This window comes from Vulpes lagopus, chromosome 3 (assembly GCF_018345385.1).
Source record: "Vulpes lagopus strain Blue_001 chromosome 3, ASM1834538v1, whole genome shotgun sequence".
In the NCBI taxonomy this organism is placed as follows: Eukaryota; Metazoa; Chordata; class Mammalia; order Carnivora; family Canidae; genus Vulpes; species Vulpes lagopus.
The window spans coordinates 47,884,166-47,904,135 of record NC_054826.1 but is presented as its reverse complement, the minus strand read 5'-3'; positions in this window follow the sequence as shown (position 1 = coordinate 47,904,135).

Sequence of the window (19,970 nt, the reverse complement as noted above, 5' to 3'; positions counted from 1 at the left end):
CTTTTCAGCTCTTCAAAAATGTATCCAAAGATGTTTTTACTTTGACTTTCTTCTTTTCATGGTAAGAAGACACTTCTTTAAACAGCTCATGGGCCAACACTAATGAATAACGTGATGGCCAAGACTAAAATGGATGTGCATGACTGCTTCGCACCATCTGTGGGGAGTAGGCAAAGTTGGCCTACTTTTTCTTTAGTGCATAGCTTTGTTCTTATCTGTGAGCGTTTGCAAGTGGAGGAATTTCAGTGCAGATGTGAAATTGCCTTTGAAATATGGGTAGCTCTTACAATTCATGCTCTTTTTAAATTTTTTTTTAAAGATCTTATTTATTTATCCATGAGAGACACACAGAGAGAGAGGCAGAGACACAGGCAGAGAGAGAAGCAGGCTCCATGCAGGGAGCCTGACATGGGACTCGATTCCGGGTCTCCAGGATCACACCCTGGGCTGAAGGTGGCGCTAAACTGTTTAGCTACCCGGGCTGCCCTCTTTTTAAATTTTTAAATAGAAAGTTTTTTTTTTCCCTTTTCTTGCTTCCCCCCCCCCTTTCTTTTTTATTTAATTTGATTTTACTTTAGTTTTTGGTCTAATGTTCACAAATTGTAGAAATAAAAGAGCTCAAAGAGTAAGAAAGGAGGGTCCTAGAATGCAGTGTCCTCTCCTCCAATGCATGGTTGCAAAGTCACAAAATCATAGGTGTGTGCTCATTTGGAGGCACTTCTTACATTCTGGGGACTGAAAGAGTTCATTAATGTGCTGGGCTAATTGCAGGCTCTGGTAGAGAGCCCAGACTTCAGAACTGACCAACCTGGGTTTCTGCAACTTCTTTGGCTCAGAGACCTCAGGTAAACTTCTTCCTTATGGGCCTCAGTTTCCCCAGCTTGAACAAAGTGAAGTCCATATGTCTTATGGTTTTTGTGTAGATCATAGGAGTTGGATGCCCCGGGTGACCTTCCAAGGTCCTTTGCAGCTCAGAGCCTCTGAGTCTGAAGGCTGAAGTCCAGGCCCAACATCATCATTATCTCTTTCTCTGTCTTTTCTTCTATCATCATCACCATCATCACCATCTCTTGAGTGTTGTGTTATACTAGGACTGTTCCGAGTCCTCTACCTTAATGAATTCACTAAATCTTCATAGTGAATTTGCAGGATGGGTACTCTTACTGACATTTCATAGGTTAGGAGGCTGATGCTCAGAGAAGGGAGAGGATTTGTTCAAGGTCACCCAGTAGGTAGGTGGCAGAATGAAGATCAGAACCTCCAGCCTATAGGATTTGTCTTAGAAGCCACTCTGTCCCTTTGATTGTTTCAGATACTTCTCAAGAAGGAGCCTGTGCTCCTCAAAAAAATGTGCTCTAGGATAAAGCTGTGATTTTAAGGACCAGGCCTAGAAAAGATTTTATGCAGGTTCAGTTGCTACAGGTTTCATGTAATAATCAGTTGACCATGGAGGAGGAAAGCAAATGGTCTTTGCATATAGTATATTGTACTCTCCTAGGGGGGCATCTGGAGTTTTTGCCTTCTTAGCATCCAGCCCCTCTTCTTTTGGTGACACATTCCAGTTTTTCTTTGGGAGAACCACCTCAACTCCACTCTTAGCCCATGTGTTAGGGGATACAGACTCTTCTCTTTTTCCCTCATTCCTGACCCATGTGGCAGGGATGGACACATGATCTTGTTCTGACCTATCAGAGCATTCCTTCCATCTGACCAAAGTTTAAGAACTAGTGCCCAAATCATCTAGTGTCTGCAATCCTGAGACTTTTGTGAAACTCTTGGGAAAGACAAGTTTCTCTTCTGTCGGCAGGGATGTAAGTCAGAATGCTGGGCTCTGAGACACTCTGAACATATTTGAAAAAGATGTTGAAGCAGAGGGAAGCAGAGCTGAGAGGTGACGGAAGGCACATTTGAGCACCTGGATCCATCAGTTCCTGAAGCCAGTAGGGGTTGGGTTTCTGTCTCTTGCGATAAGAAGAGTCATGACTGATACACGTATTGTCTTGGCAATATACTTACAGAATAGGTAGACAGGCAATCACTTTAGCACAATTTCAGCACATCTTTCCTGAAAAAAATTCTGTGAGTTTTTCATGTACATATGATATTGACAACTCCTACCCTCTCACCACATGCTCAAGCACATTTTTGGTGTATAACTTTTGCTTGGAGATTGCTTCAGTTGGAGATTACTTTTTGGTACAAGCAACTGCAAGTTGCCTTCTGGAAAAGGAGGTTCACTGAAGGATCCCCATTGGTGGGACCTTGCATCATGGTCCAGACAGAAGCCAAGGTAACTCTGGGGTCAGGAAGCTCCTGTATCTCTTCTTTTGTGGCAGCTCTGATCCAGCTTCATTCACTAGAGTCCTCTGCCTTCTCATAGGTTCTGCTCCTTCAGATCTCCATAAGCAGGTGGCCCATCAGGGCCTCAATTCTACATGACACGCTTTCAACTTCACTTCTATTAGAAAGTCTAGAAGGAAGAGTAAGATAGGCCAGCCCATTGTTTTCATTACATATCTCAGGTTGCTGGTCATTTTGTGGATTCTCAGGTCAGATATCTATCCTTGCTCCATATTGCTGTGCCAGGAGTCACGTGAGGGTCTGCTATCCATCCACCTGGGGTCCATCTGCTGTGGCATTATGGGTCTACTTGTGGCTCCCCCCATGTGAGTGGGGCAGTGCTGGGGTTGACATCTCTGCTAGAAAGGCTCTATTTGAACATATCCTGAATTGGCATTGAGTAAGGGATGTTTCTTTGGAGGGTTTGAACAAAGTCAGCTCTCATGGAGCTTATCGCCTAGATGAGAGCTGGGCAATAGACAAGAAAACACTGAAAAATAAAACTAACCACAATCTGTAATAAAAGGTGGGGTGCACTCTGAGAGAGCAGTGGGAGGACCTGCTGTAGATTGTGCAGTCAAGAAGGGCTCCTTGGAGAAGTCATTTGAACTAAAACTTAAATAATCAAAGGATACAGATGGATCAAGGGCTGGAAGAAGGACGCTCTTGTGGGCAGAGAAATAGCATATACGAAGGCCCCAAACTGGAAATAAAGCAGTGGATTCAAGGAGCTAAAAATGAGGTTGGGACTGGGATATTCAGAGGGAGGGAGGAGCTGAGGATGTGGTCAGAAATGTCAGCAGGAGCCACATCACACAGGGCACAATAAGTTCTGGGGCAACATTCATGTTTTAGTCTAAGAACAATGGAAAGCCATGAGAGGCTCTTATGCAGGACACTTGACACAATGCAATATATGCCTTCAAGGTCTAAGACCTTGGGAAAGTCATTATATCTCTGAGCTTTTCTTTTTCTACTCTGTATGATGCAGATGAGAATCAGGCCTCATCTGGACCTGTAAAGGACCCTGTAAAGATGAAATGAGAAAATGTGCTAAGTGGGATGAACCTATTTGAATATGGCTGGGCCTTTGCAGATCTCTCTGTATAGTTTTTCCTCTCTTCTTTTTTCCTTTACAATAGAATTGCAGATTGTCATCTGCCTGCAAAGCCCCTTCTCTCTTGACTAACCTAGACAGATTTTGGTGTCATGGTTTCACTTTTCTATTTGTTTGGCTTCCACCCAAACGTGGATATAGTCTGCTCTCTCCTCAGTGTGTTGAGAACTTTGCACATTTACCATTTGGGTGGTTGCATTTCATATACCTTTTCTATTGTTCATCATCCCAAACCTCATTTCTATGACCTCAGCCCTCTCTCGTGGCCAAGCTCCTTGTCCTTGAAGTCATCTTACATAGGCCTCACCTTGACTTCATCTGAACTGTCCCACTTCACACAGATTTTACCTGAACACAGGAGATGGTGGTTTTAATCACTGACCTAGTGGGCAAGAGAGGTCATCATGTGTGTAAGGATGTGTTCAGAGGACCTTGGAGTCAAACAGAAGGGGGTCCAAACTCTAGTGGTCCTTTATTCTGGCCATGTGGCCTTGGGCAAGTGACTTCACCAGCCTGAGCCTTAGCATCATCCTCTACAGAATGGGAGTAGATAAGGGCTGAGCTCCTGGGTAGTTGTTCCTGGCATACAGTAGGTGCTCAACAATATTAGTACACATCACCTCCACTGATGCCTCATTCTCTGACCTTTATGGTGAAGATTTTTGCCCTGGTAACTGACATTCTGAGAAGGTAGGCCTTCCTATAAGCTTCTTTTCATGGACTATGGTCTTTGGGGTTAGACTGACATGGATTGCCATCTTAACTCTACTGCTGACCACTTATCACCTCCATTCTTGGGGACTCACTCTTCTGATATGCGAGTGAGAGATAGGGAGAATCCGACCTCTGAAGCTATCACAAATATTAATTGAAATAGCATTCTGGAAGCATTCAGTATCATACCTGGTTTACTGTGGTCAATCAATGGTAGTTGCTACTGTACACTAGTATAATACTAGACTCTAAACTCCCAAAACGTGAGGAGTGCTTTTTTTTCATTTTGGTCTGCCCTTGGCTTTACAGAGCACCTGGCACACAGTGGGCCCTCAGCCGGTTTTTAGTTTCTTTCGTCTCCTATAACAAAAATAGAATTTCTTTGTTGCCAAGTTGGCTGGAACGCTGACGTCCTTATAAAATCCTACCTGTTTACACAAATGCCACTTTCTAAGATCCTCAGAGGCACAGCAGGATTGTGAAGGGAAAATGCCTTTGGACTTTATTGAGCAATCAGACTCCTGGCTGCTCTTCCTGGGGGAAGGCTGGAGGAAGCCATGACCACAGGAGGGCTTCTCTGGAGGGAAGGGCCTTGCTTTTTAAGAGCTGCTCGTCTTATTTACGTATCCTCTTATTATTTTTCTGAGGACCTTTTTAGAATTTCACTGGGAGTCAGAAAACACACTCTGCCAAATTCCAAGGCCTTGTAACCACAAGGCTTGGTCCCTGTGACCAAACCAAGACCAAACCATAACCTTCTGGCACTGGACGCTGTTTACTGCTGGCAAAAGACCATTTCGGGTTTCACAGTAAAAAGGGTTAGAAAATTGTATGAAAGGGCTCAGAAGACTTACGGACATCAAATAGCTCTTACAAAACCAATGTTGTAATTAGTTAAGTATAAATGAATCAGAACCATATGGCTTAAAAGTTAAAGGAAAAAGGAGCTGGAGGAAAACATGTCCTCTGGGATTTAATCAAACAAAAAATGCTGGAAAAACTGTTGATGTTCACCAAGCTTAGACCCCATCTGGGTGCCCCCGGTCCCCCTCTGCTTTTTCCTCCTTCCTTGGTTCTGTGCATGAGGCAGAGGTGACTTCTGGGCTTTGCTCTTTTGACTCTGGGCATCGTGGGGTGGAGTAGGTGTGCTGCAGTGCAGTGGGGCTTAGGCTGGAGAAAGGTTCAGGGCATCTGGGGAGCACAGAGGAGGAGCATCCAAGCTGGCCCTTGGCAGATCAGACCGGCTTCCCTGTGGAAGTGGTTGGGAGCCAGCCTTGCAGGCAGAAGAGGAACTGGGGGGAGGGGTGACGGTGGAGAGGGCATTTTGGAGGAGGCAGTGGCGTGTGCGCTTATGCACAGAGGCTAGACCACGTACTGGACCATCACAGAATTGCAAATCACATGAAAGGGCTGGTTCTCAGATCACATATCACTACCTTCCCTTGACCATCTCATCCAAAGCTGTCTGGCCCCTTCCCCGGTCACTCCCACATCACCCTGTTGCATTTTCTTTGTGGTGCTTTTCACAGTCTGAAACTTCTCCTCTTTATCTCATTGTCATTTATGTCTCACTAGAATATAAACTTCTTAAGAGCAAGGACCTCATTTGTCTTGCCCCCCCCCCCCCCCCACTGTATCCCTTGCAGCTGACAAGGTATCCGATTTGGAGCAGCTGCCCAGTAAGTGTTAGGGAATGAATGAATGGAAAATGAATGAGTAAATGGCTGGAGGCAGAAGGCATGAGGGACAAGGAAGGAACAAAAGCTGGAGAAGTGGGCAGGAGCCAGGTCCTGCAGGACTTTGTAAACTGTGCTGAGGCTCCTGAAAGTAATGGAAAGTCAATAAAGAGTTTTAAAAAAGCAAGGATGTGACAAAGTCAGGACTGTATTACACTGGGAGCAGACAATGAGGGTGGGAAATCCGGAAACCGGGAGAAAATAACTGGTGAAGCAAATCCTAGGTTTATTTTGCTTTTCCCCTCTCATCCTTTAAGGGCATGTAATACAGTGCTCTATATAGAATAGGTGCTTCATAAACGCTGTACAGTTAATCAATGATAAATGCTTTGCCTCCAAATTGCTATGTACAAGCCATTATTTTCTCATTTAGGAAATGGATCTTGTGGCTAACTGTGGAAAATCATCTTCCAGAAAAAGGAAAAAGAGAGATGTGTATGTCTGCTCTGTCTCAAATGTTTTCACTGAACCAGATGCTCTTTCCGTAGGGTGGCTGCCCGTGGCAACTCTCAGGTTACATGAAGCTGGGCTGGGGTTCCTCTGACATTTCAGCAGAGTCACGAGTGGGTGGGGTGGGAAGCTCTGGGCTGCGAAATAGGTAAGTTGCTCAATGTCCCTGGAAAACCTCCGAGGACAGAACTGAGTGATTTGGGGGAGTGTTTGAGGTGGGAGGCATTTTATATTAGGAGAGAAACACATACCCCCAGCGCTCAGAGTTGCTAATGACTGTGTGTTATTGATGGAAGCCCCAGAAAAGCCCAGACTCAGCAACTTTAGTGGGTGTCTGTGCCCTGTCTGAGAAAGACCTTTATTTCTGGCCCATGTGTGTAACATACCTGTTCCGCAAGGGTAGCACACTCACCACCAACCACCTCCCTCCCTCTGCCCCGCTGGCTTCTCTGCTTTGGGGCCTCTGCTCTGCTTCTCCATGCAAGAGGCACTGCAATCACCATAGCTGACTCTCACTGTGTTTGCCATGTACCTGCTCTTGTTTTGGGTGTGTTCTAGGTGGATCATGTTGTTGGACCCTCACAGCTATTCTTTTCCTGCTCAGAACAAGCTCAGACAGACAGGTGAGGTTGCTTGCCCAAGGTTACCCGGGCCCAGGGGAGTCTTGGCACTGCCCCTCTTAGCTTCCTTCGCCTGAAGGCATGGAGCTTGCTAGAAGCCCAAGCCCACCCTTTCCCTTCATGCCACATAACTCTGTTCCCAATTTCATGGAAAAGTCTCTGCCTTCTGTCCCGGATTTAAATAATGAGGTCTGCAGTGTGCATTTGTGGGTTTGGGGCTGTTTGGCATCCAACCTGCCTTCTAACAACACCTCGATTTCCCCATGGAGACCCACCTTTCTGCCATTGTGTGTAGTCATGAGTGGGCAGGGGTGTGCCTGCCTCCTGCATAGATTCCCAGACAGCCAGTTCTCCCTCTACTTGAGCTGCAAGCAGGGGGTGGGCAGATAATCCAGGTGAGGGCAACCAGAGTTTCCATCCAGGACCTGGAAACTTGAGTGAGCTATTCGGGGTCAGTGGTGGCGTGTTGGCCATAGCCCATGAACTTACTAGGATCCTGTTGCTTAACTTTCCAGCAATCTCTTGGTTTCTGGCCATTTTCTAGACTTTATCACCACTCTCTGCCAATTCTATGAGCTCCTGATAGCCTTCCAATAAATTCCATTTGATTACCACACAGCTCGAAGTCAATAACCCTGACTAATGCACAACCATTTATTAAATGCTAAATATGAGCCGGGTGCTTTGCATGTGACGTCTTGTCAGAGTCCTAAACGCCCTGCTGAGGAAAGCGTGAGTATACCTGTTTTCCAAAAGATGACCCTATGGCTCAAGGAGCTGTAGTGATGTGTGCAAAGTTGCACATCCAGTGAGTCGCAATTGAGAATTCAAACCCAGTTTCTGATTCTGAATTCCATGCTTTATTACTTCTCCTTTTCATCTGCCTGGACTTCCAGTGCCTCAGAGAGGCAGGGCTGGGTAGTCTGGGACTTCCAGCAGCAACCTACATTGCAGGCCTGAGACTTGTGGCAAAAATACTTTTAAAATCTAATTTGCCCACATCCATGAACACCTGCCAGGAAGGAATTTGAGGCGTTTGGTCTAAACATGGAAAAGCTGAGTTCACTTACCCCAGAGGGGCACCTGCAAGGAAAGAGAAAACAGTTTTAACCCTCTCCTTGAGTCAGAAAAGGAGACTACCACACCCTCCTTTCATCCCTCAACCATCAAGAAGGTCTGTGGTGGGAACTTAGCACCTGAAATTCATTGTAGGCTGTGGGGGAGGAAGAAATCTGTGGAGTTGTGAATTTTCCCTTTTCTGTTATCAGTGTGGGGGATATTTGAAAGAAGTTTGGGTTGTGTATGAAGAACCATTTAATTTCATGAAGCTTCCTGGGCAATCATGGCGATTCCTCAGAACTGAGAATTCAGGAATTTGAAGGTCTTGGAGAGACCTGACCTGTTGACCTCCCCACCACACCACCACCAGGGCTCCTCAAGATGCAAAGAGACGTCTGAGTCAACTGATAGTTGAGACTGCAGGGAACAGAAACTATGTCACGTGCTTTTCTGTCAGTGGAAATGCAGAAATCCAGATTCAAACTAGACACACACGCTCCACAACTAGAAACAGAGTTCTTATTTCAGGGCCAAACTGCCTTGACCACTCTGCAGTCACAGATTTGGAAGGGCCCACATCATTTTGTGGACATGGTCACATTTTTAGGACAGGATCTCAGTTTTCTTGGCAGCCAGGAGTCTTGGTTAAGGTTTAAGTGGCTGCCTTTGCTGCACAGACCTGGAGATGTGTCTGGAGGAACAGATGCCAGAACAGTCCATGTGGCTCTGTTTTAAGAAGACATGCTAGGTCAGGATGAAAGTGATGCTTAACCAGAAGCCCCAGTGACTTTGAATCACAAAGGTGAGTGTAGATCCTAGAACTATATCCTGATATTTCTGGCTATGTGGCCAAGCTCTGGGCGATGTTTGGACCCACATATACGTGTGAAATCACATTATTTTTTAATAGGATTGCAAACATTGAGCTCTGTCTACCCCACAGTAGTAAAGAATGGCTGTATGGCATGGAAAGCCCTTTAAAATAGCTCAGATAAAAGAGTGATTAATTGGAGAATAATAAAAGGGATTCTCATGACAAGAGAGTACAGAGTTAAGCCCAGCCTTGTGGGAACTAGAAAGTGGTCTGGCAACTCGTCTTCCCGTTTCTCCCTTTGTGGTACCGCCTGGCATCTGTTTCTGAGAGGCAACAGACCAGCCTCTCTGCCTCTTTGTGGTTTCTGTCTCTCCACAACTTTGGCTTGCGCCATGATTTTGGCACCACCTACAACCCCATCTCCACATGACTCTACAAGTTCAGCACCAGCCATCGATGAGATTCTCTGAGATTCTCGGACGGTTTTCAGGAGAGTGTATCAGTTATCTCTTGCCACAGTTATGCTGTGTAACAATCATTAACATCTCAGAGGCAAATAACAGTAAACATTTATTTTTGCATGCTAGCCTGTGGGTTGCTGGGTTGAGCAGAGCTTGGCGGGACTCTCATGTGCATATATGGTCAGCTTTGGGTTAGCTGGGTGGCTTTGTGAATCTTGGACAGGCTTTCTCACATGTCTGGCCCTCACTAGGGTCACATGGACTGCCTCGGCTCTGCTCTTTCTGTCTTATTTTCCCATGGGCTAGCTCAGTCAGGTCCTTACAGAGAAGCAGAGACTCAAGCAAGAGAGAGTAGAAGTAATCAAGCTCTCTTAAGCCCTAGTCTGGGAACTTGTATACCATCAATTCTATTGCATTCTATTGTCCGAAGTCAGTCACAGGCCAGCCTAGATTCAGGGAAAGGGGAAATAGGCTCTACCTCTTGATGGGAAAAGCTGTAATGTCACATTGCAACGGATATGGCATGTCACATTGCAAAGAGCTGATGAATTGGGAGCCCCTATTGCAATTACTCTATCACAGAGGACATCTGATTGATTCTTAGCTAGACTGGAGGATTGGTTCCCTTAGGCTCACATGCTCAATTCTGTGTGGCTTTGTTGTGTGTGTATGTGGAGAGAGGGGGAAGATCACCTGAGATATAAGGGTGCTCCTTTCAGTAGCTAGTGTTGGGTCAGGGTAACTGAGAAATGTTTGACATCCATTTACTCTTAAGACAGCTCCCCATCTTAGGCTGGACAGTGGTTACTACCTAGCCCAGACATGAGTCCTTAAACAGCCCTGGGAAGAGACTGCTTAACTTTGGCCTAGGCCAGCCAATGTATGTTATTATGCTCCTGACCTGAGTCATTGGTTCAGGAATGGGTATGAGCTTCAGACCAAACTAAACTTGGGCAAACAATGACAACCCAAAGGCTGTGTCTTAAGCACCATGGAAGGGCATCTACTCTCTCCTACTAAGTTTGGACCTGAGAATAGAGGAACCTGGAGCTACAGCAGCCTTTCTGCTGGCTTGTGGAGCCCATAGAGCCATGGAAGCAGAGACGGAGAGAGACCAGATTCCAGTGCCTCAGGGCCAGATCAAGCCAGGCCTGAACCCCACTTAATCCTGGACTATTTACTTACACATATTTCTTTCTAGCTTAGCTCATTCCAGGTTGGATTTCCTATTACTTTCTACCTCAAAGATCTTGACCCTGTGTCCTGACCAAGACAGCAGAGAAAGTGACAGACACATTGACTATATGAGTGTAGACTCATCTGCTTTTGGAGGATTGAGCAATCACTTGTTCTAGGGCTCTTACTGTGTATCACTGCAGCATGAAGCTGATGAATTTGGATTTTTGGATTGCATTAAATAACTGCCAATCTCCGTTATTGTCAATGAAGATACCATGCATCCCACACTTCCCTGGACACTGTGGATACTCCTGATATAGGGTAAAACATCAAAAAACAAAAAATAATTGAACTCTGAACTCCTTAGAAGTTCCCTACCATTGGGCCCATCCACCTCCTCTGTAAGGAGAGAGCTGGGCAAAATTTGGCTAAGTTATCTAGTGTTGTGATACTCAGCTCCTTTCTTCCCGTTTTCTTCTGCCTTTGAGAATGTGAACAATAACCACTACTAGTAAGTGCTTACTGTGGGCTAAGTGCTTTACATGCATTAGCTCTTCCATTGCATTTATCAAAATGTATAATTGAAAGTTTTAAAACTATTTATTTTTATCTAATTTCAAACTTACAGAAAAGTTGCAAGGATAAAGAATTCTGGAATATCCCTTACCATGATTCACCAGTTATTTACCTCCTACCTCATTTGCTTTATCATTCATTCATTAGTTCTCCCCTCTCTCTGCATATATATATGATCGTATCTATAGATGCCCCTTTAACCCTTAATATTTCAGTGTGTCTTGCCTAAGAACAAAAGCATTCTCTTTTTTAACAAGGATAAAAATCAGGAAAATTAACATTAATGCAATCCTATTATGTAATCCACAGACCATATTTACATATTATCAGTTGACCCAATAATCCTGTCTTTAATAGCCATTTCTCCAGACCAGGAGCCAATTCAAGACCAGGATTACATTTATTGTCATGTTTTTCAGCCTTCTTTTATACAGAATAGGCCTTCAGCCTTTCTTTGTCTTTCATGGCCATAACTCTTTTGAAGACTAAAGGCTATTTTGCAGGATGTCTTCAAATTTGAGTTTGGCTGGTGTTTCCTCACGATTACAATCATATTATGCATTTTGGGGCAGGAATACCAGCAAAGTGATATGGTGATATTGTGTCTTTTTCAAGGCATCATGTCAGGAGGCACAAGGGGTTGCTTTGCCCAGTTTTGGTGTGTCGTTTCGCTCATTTGGTTAAAGTGCTATCTACCAAGTTTCTTCATTAGAATGTTACTCTTCCCCTTCAGACTCAATAAATCATCTGTGAGGAGATCGTTTGAGACTATGTAAATATCTTATTCTTCAGCAAACACTCACTAATTTTTTTTACACTCACTAATTTTATCATCCATTAATAATTTCCTAATTCCATCATTCCTTTTATGTTAATTGACAGCATTCTTTTATAAGAAAGAACTTTTTCTTCTTCTCCATTTGTGAACTTAAACGTTTAAAAAAATAGTGTTTAAATTTAATATCTATTTATTTATTAAATATTTTTAAAGGATTTTATTTATTTATTCATAAGAGACAGAGAGAGAGAGAGGCAGAGACACAGACAGAGGGAGAAGCAGGCTCCATGCAGAGAGCCCGATGTGGGACTTGATCTCGGGTCTCCAGGATCATGCCCTGGGCTGAAGGCAAGCGCTAAACGGCTGAGCCACCCAGGCTGCCTGAACTTACTTTTTTAAAAAATACGTCGTTATGTCATTATACTATTATATCATTATGGGCTCCTGGACTCTTATTTTACTCAATGCAAAATATTTATTTTGACATTTATGTTGTCTCAGAGTTGGCAGTAGAAGTCACTCTAAGTTGGCTCCTGTGTCCTTTTGGGGTACCTCCATTCTTTGAGCACCATCTTGCTTTTGGGTGCAATCACTAGTTCCTGCCTCATCTGCTCCAGCCCTGAAATCAGCCTTTTCCCTGGAAGCATTTGTTAGTTCCTTTTAGTGGGTAATGATATTTAGAAAGCAATATCTGAGCGCAGGCTGTGTGCCTTGCTACCTATGTGTCATGGTTTCTAGAACTTCTTCATTGACAAAACTTGGAATTGCATATATACTTACTTTTATAAGAATTTCTATTTTTGTTTGTGTAGGTTCATCATTTAGATTTTGCCTATCCTTCATAGAAATGCAATTACACAGTAGTATTGTTTTGTATCTGGGTTCTTTCAAGTAACATAGTGTGTGTGGGAAACATTTATGTTATTGCATATGTCATTATTTATTCCTTCTTTTTGTTACACAGTATTCCATTTTTATGAATGTACCACAATTTGTTTATTAATTCTCCTGTTGATGGACATTTGGCTTATTTTTAGTTTGGGACTGAATGAATAAAGCTGCTGAGGATTTGGGTAAGTGTGTTTTTGTGATCTTAAATCTTCATTTCTCCTGGAAAATACCTAAAAGTAAAATTACCTGATTATGGGGTAGGCGTAAACTTTTTCTTTTTTCTTTTTTTGTTTTTTTAGTTTGGTGGGTGGTGGGTAACAGTTCTGTTGACTACAATTCATATATTTTTAACTGGCTGTAAGAAACAGCCAGATAGTTTTTTAAAGTAGTTGTACCATTTTGTATTTCCAGCAACAATGTCTGAGAATTTCTACTGTTTCATATCCTAGCCAATATTTAAAGTTGTCAGGGTTTTAAATTTTAGCCTTCTTAGTGGCTGTATAAAGGTATTTCATTGTAAAGTTTTAATTTACATCTCTTTGATGACTAATGATGGTGAGAGCTTTTCAATGTACTCAAAAGTCATTGGTATATCTTCCTTTGTGAAATATCTGTGCAAGTCTTTTAGCAATAAAATAATTTAAATATTTTGTTTATTGAGTTGTAGTTCTTTATATACTATTACATAAACTAAAACTTTAGAAAGTCTATACATTTTTATTTTCCTGAAAAAAGAAATATTTGTTTTACCTTCATTTTTGAAGGCTATTTTTATAAAACATAGACTCCTAGGCTGGTATTCTTTTTCTTTCAGCATTTTAGAACATTATTTTAAAGATTTTATTTATTTGTTTTGAGAGAGAGGGAGATTGTGAGCAGGGGGATGGACAGAGAGAGAGAGAGAGACAGACAGACAGACAGACAGAGAAAGAGAGAGAAAGAGAATCTCCAGCTGACTCCCTGCTGAGCATGGAGCCCTAGATGGCACTCCATCCCACAACCCTGAGATCATGACCTGAGCCGAAACTGAGAGTTAGTGACTTAACCTACCGAGCCACCCAGGGGCCCTCTTTCAGTATTTTAAAGATATGCTTTTATTGTCTTTTGGACTTGTTTTTGATGAGAAGTTAATCATCATTTGTATATTTGTTTCTTTGTATGTATTGTTATGATTATTTTAAATGGTTTACTTTCTTGGCTAAGATTCCTCATCTGTTTCATAATTATGACATTTTCCTGTAAAACCTTTAACATATTTATAATACCTGCTTTGAAGTGCTTTTCTGCTAATTCAAACATCTGGATCATCTCAGAGTTGGTTTCTATTGATGGTTATTGTTTCTTGACTGTGAGTCACACTTTCTTGTTTCTCTGCATGTCTGGTAATTTTTAAAATTGTCTACTGAAGATTTTGAACAGTACCTTGTATGACTTCTGGATTCAGTTATCTTTCTTCGAAGAAAGTTGGGTTTTGCTCCACCAAGCAGTTGACTCGATTGAGCACAACCTCCAAACTTAGTCTCCTTCAGTGTGGATAGCCAGCTGAAATTGCTCAATTTCTTCAACTTCCAAGTTGTTGCTTTTTTCTGAGAACCTTGGAACCTTACACACACACACACACACACACACACACACACTTCAGGAGTCCATGAGAATTTGAGGTGGAATTTTTATGCAGATTTTTGAGATTTCACATTTTGTGGCTCTCTCTTCTCCAGTGTTTCCCCCTTGCTTTCCACCCTTCTGGCAGCCTTACTCCTTCCTCTGACTCTTTCTGCCAGTAAAGCTGAGAGTTTTTGCTCCAGTTGTAGCCACTCTGGGTTACATTGATTGAGGCATATTTTTAGCTTAGAACCAAGTCAATTTCCCTCCAGTTTCTGTCTGCTTTTGGCAACTCTCCATTGTCTTCAAATAGTTGTTTTGTCGAGATTGTATATTGTTAATTTGCAGGAGGGTTATTATAAAGCAAGTTACTCTACCATTCCTGGAAGTATAACTCCCCAGACTTGTATATGATATTTACAAGTTACTTAATGTCTCAGTAGAGGGCACTCTGTAAGAGCAGACCATTTTCACTTTGTTTACTATTACATTCTCATTGCTTGGTATTTAGTAGTCACTCAATAAATAATAGCAGGGTGAATAAATGAATGTGTTATTGAATTCTCACAATTCCCACATTATGTTCTTTCCATTTCCCCCCTCTGTTCTCAGCTTTGCCCTTTGGCTGGCTCTTCCCACAGTCACACGACAGCTGCTACAGTTCCAAGCATCTCATGCACAGATGACAATGCCAAGAGGAAGAGAAGAGACTGTTTCTCCCTGCCTTTGATTTTCAGAGCAGAGAAAATTTTCCCAGAATTCCTCCAGCTGGCTTCTCTTCATACCTCATTGGCCAGAACTGGCCCTCAGGGCTATCTCCCGAGGCCTTTACTGGTAAGGGGAATGAGGCTCCCATCACTGGCTTAGACTAACGAGGATTTATCCTTGAGTCACTTGAAAGAGAATACCAGAACAAAATCTCAACTCGGCTAGCAAGGAGGAAGGGGGTAACATGAACAATAGGTTGGCAACCAATAGTGACTTAAATAAATGGTTGCTAAAATGACTTATATAAATGGTGGCCAAAATGTGGGTACTGTCTTCATGGAGCTTATAGTTTGGTGGGGAAGATTTATATAATCACTCTGATAAACATGTAATTAAAACTGAGGAAACAAAAACCAGTTGTATAACAAATCACAAGGAAATTGACCTACAATGAGGGGTGGTGGTGAATGTGGTTGGAGAAGCCAGAAACATGGTCTGTGGGATGGCTGGCCTGAATTCCAATTCCACTCCACTTCCTAGCTGTGTGATTTTGGATAGATCACTACACCTCTCTGAGCCCAATTTCATCTGCAATATTTTTTCCTAGGGTTGTCAAAGTATTAAATAAACTACTCCTATGTAATCACTTGGCACATAGTAGGCACTTAAGGGATTCCTTTTCCAGCTTAATGAGGGAAAAAATGTATGTTTGGAGTTAGCAACAAGACAGGATGATTCCTCATGTTTGTTTTGGAAAACAAGTCTTAAACTCACAGCCGTGACAGAGTCTGACATCATCAGACATAAGGCACTTTAGGAATCACACTCTTAATTGAACGTTCAAAGTTTGTGATTAATTGTAGTCCTTTTCAGATCTTTTCCCTGAGAATTTAATTTTTCTCCCCACCCAGCCAGAGGTCAGGCTCACAATGTAACTAGTACAATAAATCCCTCACTGAAGATGGCCTCGTTCTAGTGCAAGCTGGAGCAGAGCTCATCTGGATTATAAACCGAGGCAGTTTGGAGTCACCTGGTGGGGTTTATGTGCAGCAGCTGGGGCCCAGCCTACCTAATTAGGACCAGAGAGTGGTCGGGAAGGGACGGGCACGTATTCTAGGTGCCCTCCTCCAGTGTCTGTTTCTAATAACAGCAGCAAGTAGCAGAGGCAGCAGGGTGAGCATAGTGACATCATCCCCCCAGCTGTTTTACACATCTGTAACATGGCTCATTAGGACTCTCTTAACACCTCATCCTTCCCTGCTCCATACAGCTCCAGTTGCGTGAGAAAGGGTGCTCTTGCATGCAAGGGGCCCTGGAGATGGGGACTGACTTCAGGGTCAAAGATTAGCTTGGGCACTCTACCAGTCATCAGAGTTTTCACAAGGACATCCCCATTAGCACACACGCCTTTAAAGTGCTAATGGCTTCAGTATGAGGCTGGCACTTCTGCGTGATCAACCGGTGTTCAGGGCCAACTTTGTATCGGGGAGCAGAACATCTGCACCAGCTGTAGAAATGTTTTTGCTTATTTTGAGCATTCTAAGTTTTTCCTAGCCATGAATAACAACAATCGAATAAATCACCACACAGTTTCTAGAGAAGGGTTGTTTTTCCAACCAGAACAAGAAAAAAAAAAGATGGCTTATCATGTGCTATGGATATTATGCATTAAAAAATCCACCATATTTATATGCAGTGGTTAACTACATATATTTAGGTATTTGAAGGCTGTGTGAGGAAAGCTTCCTAGATTTCATGGGAAAACTTATATTAGTAAACTAAAACGTAAAAGGTTTATTACTGTCAAGTATAGTACATATCCTAAAATGCAATATATGTGATATTTCCAAAATGAAGGAGAAGGTTTTGTCAATAGGCAGTCTCATGGAATGTGGTGGAGTCCCCAGGCGTAGAGACCTTGGTTTGGATTTTATAATTTATGAGAGGGTGGGGGCACTGGGTTCATTTTACTCCTTTAAATTTCTTCATCTTCAAATGGGGATGATATGCCTCATGGTTTTTTTTTAAAAAATATTTTATTTATTTATTCATGAGAGACACAGAGAGACACACAGAGAGAGGCAGGGACACAGGCAGAGGGAGAAGCAGGCTCCCTGCAGGGAGCCTGATGTGGGACTCGATCCCAGGACTCCAGGATCACACTCTGGGCCAAAGGCAGACACTCAACCACTGAGCCACCCAGGCATTCCTGGCCTTATGGGTTTTTAGAGAGGATTAAAAATAGAAGTATAGAAACTGCGTAGCCTTGCAGCTCTCACAAGGTAAGTGCTTGAATATGTTAGCTGTTGTTACTGCTATTACTATTATTTCTGCTACAACTGTGTTATCGTGGAAAGGCAAAGTAGTCATGGATGTATCTGTGTTTTACCAACTGTTACACACTACACATACCGTGTTTCAACTAATATAAAATGATACTGGTTGCAAGATGATTGTTGTATGCTTCTAAGAAAGAAGAAAGGCTGCCCGTTAAACTGTGGTACATTGCTTTCCTGTTAACATCAGCTCTGAGAAGCATCCTTTTCAGTTAGGATGGACTGGGTTATGCTGTAGTAACAAACAGCCACAGAGTTCTAGTGGCTTATCCAACCAAACTTTACTTCTAGCTTATGGTGCATGTCAAAGGGATGTTAGATGTCACTGTGGTTGCCTGGAGACTGTTTGTTCGGACTGTCATAACAAAGTACCACAGGTGTGTGTGTGTGGGAGTTTATACAATAGAAGCGTATTTTCTCTCAGTCCTGGAGGCTAGAAGTCCAAGATCAAGGTGTCAGCAGGGCTAGTTTCTTCTATAGGCCTCACACTTTGGCTTGTAGACGGTCATCTTCTCCCTGTGTCTTCTCATGGGCTTCCCTGGGTGTCTGTGTCCTAATGTCTTCTTGTAAGGATACCACTCCTATTGGATTAGGGTCCACCTTAATGAGCTCATTTTCACTTCATTATCTCTTTAAAGGCCCTATTTCTTTTTTATTTCTTTTTAAGGATTTTATTTATTAATGAGAGAGAGAGAGAGAGAGAGAGAGGCAGAGACCCAGGCAGAGGGAGAAGCAGGCTCCATGCAGGGAGCCCGACGTGGGACTCGATCCTGAGTCTCCAGGATCACGCCCTGGGTGGAAGGCAGGCACTAAACCACTGAGCCACCCGGGCTGCCCAAAGGCCCTATTTCTAAATATAACTCCATTCTGAGGTACCAGGGCTTAGGACTTTCAACATATGAATTTTGAGGGGTGTGCAATTCAGCCCATAACAGGAATCCAGACTAGTGGAGGCTCCATAATCATTTGTCAGGGACAAACTGTGCTGGCTCTTCAAGACTCCTACTCAGAAACCACACTGTTGGCCTGAGCAAGTCACATGGGCACATCTAAAGTCAAAGGGCTGTGCAATGGGAGAAGTGTAGTGCTACCTTGATCCCAGAGCAAAGAGAACTGGCCTATTTTTTTGAACAGCTTAGTAGCTACCACACAGCTCAATTTTGGAAATGCTAACATGCAGAAAAAAATGTATATCTTAGAAGCAATAAAATAAGAAGTCAAGGAGATATGGTAATTGCTGCCTGGTAAGGAAGACAGTCAAGTCATCCTCTCTACCCATCTAGAAAGTGGATTAGGTAGTTCTCTATCAATAATTTAATGATCATAAATTTGAATGGTCCTTATAAGAATGAAATTTTGGAAGGAATCCATCTTTCAGGCCTTTGAAAATAATCTGATTTCATAGGCCAAGCAAGCCTCCTTTTCCTGCAAGCAGATCTATGACTGCGGAAGACATGCACCATAACCGTTTCTATTTCTCTCCACACCATCCGCTTACTCTTTTCCGGCAGCTCTCAAGGTGTGTGGTCAGGTTAAGGGATTGCAACTTAAGCCAGGTGGGTGTCACATTCCTCTCATCACCATCATTGGTTCCAGCATGTTCTCATGACAAAACTGAGATGGTGAAAACAAAATAGATTCTTTTTTCCTGAGGCCGTTGGCACAGTTCTCTGCTGGGAGAACTCTTCCCCCCTGGGCATGATGTAGATCAGATATAAAGTTCAAAGTTACAGGAACGATTTTGCCACCACAAGAATCATGAGAATGAATCAACATAGTGCTGAGAGGTGTTGAGAAACCCACCTTATTTGAGCTTGTTGGAGCCACTGGATCTAGCTGTACCTGAAGCTAGAACTTTTCAATAACATGAATCAAACTTTTTTTTTTTTTTTTGGATAAATCACGTTGAGGTTGGGTTTTCTACCACTGGCAGCTGAAAAGGTCTATATGGAGTGAAATAATCTCATAAGAACCCTGATACTGTACCTGAATATTGAAAGAGACAATTATGTGTGAACTTCTGGCAGTATATAAAAAGCCCCTTGCAATCAGTTTCCTATAATACCCATCAGAATTCCTTTCTTGGAATTTTATCTTCTGATCATTAAATTATTGATAGAAGCCTTATAAAATTCATAAATACATTCATTACAAAAAATATTACTGAGGATCCTATCCTTTTACCACTCAGCGATGCCTTCATAAATAAATTTCTTGTAGAATTCAGGGTTAGGAGAGAGACTCCTAGGTGGCTCAGTCGTTAAGCATCTACCTTCCCTCAGGTCATGATCTCAGGGTTCTGGGATCGAGTCCCATCTCAGCCTTCCATACTCAGCCTACTTCTCCTTCTCCTCTTTCTCTCTCTGCCCCTCCCCCTGATTGTGCTCTCTGAAATAAGTAAAATCTTAAAAAAAAAAAAAAAAAAGAGAGAGAGAGAGAGCATTCAGTGTTAGGAGAAACCCTAGGAAAAAGTATACCTTCTTTCCCTTCTGAAAATATGTGAATAACTAATTTTTTTTTGTTTTTTGTTTTTTGTTTTTCTTCAGTTGACAGTAAGCTCAGGACCACATTCAAAGCTCAATCTCAGGT